Source organism: Bos grunniens, chromosome 5 (assembly GCF_055505025.1).
Source record: "Bos grunniens cultivar Pamir isolate PY7600 chromosome 5, Bosgru_T2T1.0, whole genome shotgun sequence".
Lineage (NCBI taxonomy): Eukaryota > Metazoa > Chordata > Mammalia > Artiodactyla > Bovidae > Bos > Bos grunniens.
The window spans coordinates 91,563,629-91,569,890 of record NC_141169.1 but is presented as its reverse complement, the minus strand read 5'-3'; the positions used below and the strand labels follow the sequence as shown (position 1 = coordinate 91,569,890).

The window sequence follows — 6,262 nt, the reverse complement described above, 5'->3', positions numbered from 1 at the left end:
GTATATTGGTATTCATTATACTATTCTCTCTACTTTTCTGTATGTTCATAATGAAAAGCTAAAAAATAATAAAACACACAGTCCACGAAGGGTAGTTTTCTGGCTTTTGTAAACACTTCTGTTACCAATATCTTGTCTAAACCATGACACTTTATCACTTGCTGGGATTTCCCTGGTGGTCCAGTGATTTTTTCCAGTGAATGATTTTTCCTTTCTTTTGTGGCCATGCTGTGTAGACTGCTGGATCTTAGTTCCCCCACCAGGGAATGAATCTGTGCTCCCTGCATTGGAAACGTGGAGTCTTACCCCTGGACTACCCGGGAAGTCCCTGATATGTGATTTTTTTCCTAAAAATATTCCCTCCCATTGTCTAAGCAGGGTGTACAAGAGGCTTGTAGTCTCTACCCTTAGCAATGATGTGTGTACATGTGTGTTAGTCACTCAGTCTTATAAACTCTTTGTGACCCCATGGGGTGTAGCCCGGCAGGCTTCTCTGTCCATGGGATTCTCCAGGCAAGAATGGGTTGGAGTGGGTTGCCATGCCCTTCTCCAGGGAACTCTTCCTTACCCAGGGATTGGAACTGCAGAATCGTCTTCGGCATTGCAGGCAGATTGTTTACCATCTGAGCCACCAGGGAAGCCCCCTTAGCAATGATGCCCTAGGCTAATTCCTTCAAGGGGTCTCTCACCAAGAACACTGGAGGATTCTGGGTGTCTGATCGAATTCTCCTTTTGGAATCTTGGCTTTTACTGGAAGATAAAATTTTTTTTTTGGCTGATTGTACCAACTACAAAGAACCTAGAAGTTGCACATGTTCACATTGACTCAGGTTCATTTTTAAGAATAGGACTTGCACATAGTAGATTTTCAGTATTTGCTCACCACTTCCACGTCCCGGTTTTGAACTTCTGTTGCTGTAAATAATCTGGGGTACATGTTGTCTTCTTAGCTGTCTTTACAAAACATCAATGTTCTACAGCTCTGTTTCACTTACTACGCACTCCACCTAAGCTGATTATTCAACTACTAGCTAGATCTTTTCAATGCAGCTTTCCTTCCATTGAAATGAAATGGACATAACATTATGACCAAATGACCAGTGAACAACACGACGCCCTTGAAAATCCAGTCTCTCCATAGTCTGCAGAAGTTGAGGTCAAGGATGCATTTTACTTACCCTGTTATTGTTAAGTGTCTAAGAAAATCACACTGTGTTTTCCTTTCACACTCAGGATACTTCTGACTCTAACCACCTGTAGGGTGTCCTGCAGTTCAGTTCAATTCTGACCAATTGCCGGGAGTTAGCTCACAAGGTAAACTCTCAATCCCATGAGACTGATCCACTGCGGACTCCAGTTGAAAATCCCAAGTTGTCACCTGTACTTTTGAGCCACTGGCTATCAATCAGGCTCCCATGACCCCCTCCTCAGGTTTAATAGTTTGCTAGAATAGCTCACAGAAATCAAAACATTTATATTTAGCAGTTTATTATATAATAAAGGATATAATCACAGACACAGATGAACATCTTGATGAAGAGATATACAGTGTAAACCAGAAGGGTCTTCTCTGCCCTAGGAGCTGGGAAACACCACCCTTTTGACTCATGTATGTGTTCATGAACCTGGAAGCATCTGAACCCCATATCTTGGTGATTTTCATGGAGGTTTAATCACATACACATGATAGATTATTAACTCAAGCTCAAGCCCCTCTCCCTTCCCTGGAAGAGGGGAATGGGACAAAAATTTCAAGCTTCTAATCAGGGCTTGGTTTTTTGCTGACAGGCCCCCATCCTGATTTATCCAAAAAGCCCTCTAAGAGTTGCATCGTTAGAACAAAAGATGTTTCTATCATCCAGGATATTCCACATGGTTTATAGCTCTGAGTCAGGAGCTGAACTTTTAAATATTAAAACAAAATGTGCTCCTAACAGCTTTATTGCTTGTTGTTGCTGTTCAATCGCTAGGTCATGTCTGACTCATTGTGACTCCATGGACTGCAGCATGTCAGGCCTCCCTGTCCCTCACTATCTCCCGGAATTTGCCCAAGTTCACGTCCACTGAATCAGTGATGCCATCCAGCCATCTCATCCTGTGTCACCCTCCTCTCCTTCTGCCTTCAATTGTTCCTAGCATCAGGTCTTTTCCAATGAATCGGCTCTTTGCATAGGGTGGCCAGAGTATTGGAGCTTCAGTTTCAAGATCAGTCCTTCCAATGACTATTCAGAGTTGATTTCCTTTAGGATTGACTGGTTTGATCTCCTTGTTGTCCAATCTATTCTCAAGAATCTTTATTGCTTAAGAAGTTATAATAGTTTTAGGAGCTTTGGCCAGTAGTCAGGCAGAAGCACCAAAATATATGTTCTTATTATGTCACAATATTACAATAAGACACTGCTTACACTCTCAGGTCATCTGTGGAACTACGTATATGTATTAATATGCATAGCCCAGAACCTATAGCATTTCGAGAATACATTGTTATCTCTTTTGATATAAATAAAATTCAATATTTTATTTAATTTTTTTTAATTTTTAAAAAATATTTCTGTATTTATTCATTTGTTTTGGCTGTGTCAAGTGTTAGTTGCAGTGCGCAGGCTTAGTTGCCCCTCAGCATGTGGGGTTTTGGTTCCCTGACCAGGGATTGAACCCAAGTCCCCTGCATTGGAAGGCAGATTCTTAACCACTGGACCACCAGAGAAATCCCTCAATATTTTATTGATATAAGCTTAAAATACTGTAACCAGTTTAATAAAGTCCTGCTTTTAGTTCCTTTTCTACCCTCTTGCATTCTGTTATCCATTCTCCTGCTTACATCTTCAACACCTTTGGGCTTTTGTCCTTTTGACTTGCCCTCCTAGCAGACCACTGACACTGGAGCAATCCAGTGTCCTTGTCCTGGACTCCTGCACGAGGTCTGCAAGCATCCCCATCATCCTGCCCAAGGAGAGTATAAATGTCCTGTGACCTGGCCAGTGCCAATCAACTTGGACATGGATCCCAGGACCTGGATCCCAGGACCAAACTGGGAAGATTATAACTCCTTCCCTAAGGTAATTGGGATGAGATTCAGAGAGTCTTGTTAGAGTCTTCATGGCTAAAGATTTGAGCATGAGTGTATCATTTCTTTTTATATTCCACATATAAGGACGTCATACAATATTTCTCTTTCTCTGTCTGACTTACTTCACTTAATAGGACACTCTCTAAGTCCATCCATGTTGCTGCAAATGGAATTATTTCATTCTTTTTAATGGCTGAGTAATATTCCATTGTATATATGTACCACATCTTTTTTACCCATCCCTCTGTTGATGGACATTTAGGTTGCTTCCATGTCTTGGCTATTGTAAACAGTGCTGCAATGACTTACAAAACCGAAAGATACTCAAAGACTTAGAAAGCAAACTCATGGTTGCCTGGGGGAGGAGAAAGTTACGGACTTTGGGAAGGTCCTGTGCACACTCTACATGCTTTCCTTGTGGCTCAGCTGGTAAAGAATCCGTCTGCAGCGCGGGAGACCTGGGTTCAATCCCGGGGTTTGAAAGATCTGGAGAAGGGAAGGGCCTGGAGAATTCCATGGATTATATAGTCCATGGGGTCGCAAAGAGTCAAACACGACTGAGCAACTTTCACTTTCACTGTACACACTTCAGTTCAGTTCAGTCACTCAGTGGTGTCCGACTCTTGTGACCCCAGGGACTGCAGCACGCCAGGCCTCCCTGTCCGTCACCAACTCCCGGAGCCTACCCAAACTCATGTCCATTGAGTCGGTGATGCTATCCAACCATCTCATCCTCTGTCGTCCCCTTCTCCCCCTGCCCTCAATCTTGCCCAGCATCAAGGTCTTTTCAAATGAGTCAGCTCTTTGCATCAGGTGCCCAAAGTACTGAAGTTTCAGCTTCAACATCAGTCCTTAAAAGAACTCCCACTGATCTCCTTTAGGATGGACTGGTTGGAGCTCCTTGCAGTCCAGGGGACTCTCAAGAGTCTTCTCCAACACCACAGTGCAAAAGCATCAATTCTGTGGCACTCAGCTTTCTTTATAGTCCAACTCTCACATCCATATGTGACTATTGGAAAAACCATAGCTTTGACTAGACAGGCCTTTGTTGGCAAAGTAATGTCTCTGCTTTTTAATATGCTGTCTAGGTTGGTCATAACTTTCCTTCCAAGGAGTAAACATCTTTTCATTTCATGGCTGCAATCACCATCTGCAGTGATTTTGGAGCCCCCAAAAATAAAGTCTGCCACTGTTTCCCCATCTATTTGCCATGAAGTGGTGGGACTGGATACCATGATCTTTGTTTTCTGAATGTTGAACTTTAAGCCAACTTTTGCACTCCTCTTTCACTTTCATCAAGAGGCCCTTTAGTTCTTCTTCACTTTCTGCCATAAGGGTGGTGTCATCTGCATATCTGAGGTTATTGATATTTCTTCTGGCAATCTTGATTCCGGCTTGTGCTTCTTCCAGCCCAGCGTTTCTCATGATGTACTCTGCATATAAGTTAAATAAGCAGGGTGACAATATACAGCCTTGACGTACTCCTTTTCCTACTTGGAACCAGTCTGTTGTTCCATGTCCAGTTCTAACTGTTGCTTCTTGACCTGCACACAGTTTTCTCAAGAGGCAGGTCAGGTGGTCTGATATTCCCCTCTCTCTCAGAATTTTCCACAGTTTATTGTGATCCACACAGTCAAAGGCTTTGGCATAGTCAATAAAGCAGAAATAGATGTTTTTCTGGAACTCTCTTGCTTTTTCAATGATACAGCAAATGTTGGCAATTTGATCTCTGGTTCCTCTGCCTTTTCTAAAACCAGCTTGAACATTGCAAGTTCACAGTTTATGTATTGCTGAAGCCTGGCTTAGAGAATTTTGAACATTACTTTACTAGCCTGTGAGATGAGTGCAGTTGTGTGATAGTTTGAATATTCTTTGGCATTGCTTTTCTTTGGTTTAGGATTGGAATGAAAACTGACCTTTTCCAGTTGTGTGGTCACTGCTGAGTTTTCCAAATTTGCTGGCATAGTGAGTGCAACACTTGCACAGCATCATCTTTTAGGATTTGAAATAGCTTAACTGGAATTCCATCACCTCCATTAGCTTTGTTCATAGTGATGCTTTCTAAGGCCCACTTGGCTTCACATTCCAGGATGTCTGGCTCTAGGTGAGTGATCACACCATCGTGATTAACTGGGTCATGAAAATCTTTTTTGTACAGTTCTTCTGTGTATTCTTGCCACATCTTCTTAATATCTTCTGCTTCTGTCAGGTCCATACCAATTCTGTCCTTTATCAAGCCCATCTTTGCATGAAATGTTCTCTTGGTATCTCTGATTTTCTTCAAGAAATCTCTAGTTTTTCCCATTTTATTGGTTTCCTGTATTTCTTTGCATTGATCGCTGAGGAAGGCTTTCTTATCTATCTTGCCTTGCTATTCTTTGGAACTCTGCATTCAGATGCTTGTATCTTTCCTTTTCTCCTTTGCTTTTCGCTTCTCTTCTTTTCACAGCTATTTGTAAGGCCTCCTGAGGCAACCATTTTGCTTTTTTGCATTTCTTTTCCATGGGGATGGTCTTGATCCCTGTCTCCTGTACAGTGTCACAAACCTCCGTCCATAGTTCATCAGGCACTCTATCAGATCTAGTCCCTTAAATCTATTTCTCACCTCCACTGTATAATCATAAGGGATTTGATTTAGGTTATACCTGAATGGTCTAGTGGTTTTCCCTACTTTCTTCATTTTCAGTCTGAATTTGGCAATAGGGAGTTCATGATCTGAGCCACAGTTCACTCCCAGTCTTGTTTTTGCTGACTGTATAGAGCTTTTCCATCTTTGGCTGCAAAGAATATTATCAATCTGATTTCGGTATTGGCCATCTGGTTGTGTCCACGTGTAGAGTCTTCTCTTGTGTTGTTGAAAGAGGGTGTTTGCTATGATCAGTGAGTTCTCTTGGTAAAACTCTTCTAGCGTTTGCCCTGCTTAATTCTGTACTCCAAGGCCAAATTTGCCTGTTTTCCAGGTGTTTCTGGACTTCCCGCTTTTGCATTCCAGTCCCCTATAATGAAAAGGATCTCTTTTTTTGGGTATTAGTTCTAAACGGTCTTGTAGTTATTCATAGAACCGTTCAACTTCAGCTTCAGTGTGACTGGTTGGGGTGTAGACTCGTATTACCATGATATTGAATGGTTTGCAATGGAAATGAACAGAGATCATTCTGTACACACTACTGTATTTAAAATGGATAATCAACA

The 6,262-nt window shown here is 42.0% G+C and overlaps 1 protein-coding gene across 1 annotated transcript in view; it reads left to right on the top strand.

Moving 5' to 3' along the window:
- The window catches only part of AEBP2 (AE binding protein 2), a 124,157-nt gene that overhangs the window by 37,917 nt on the left and 79,978 nt on the right, over positions 1-6,262 (top strand). The window lies entirely within an intron of this gene.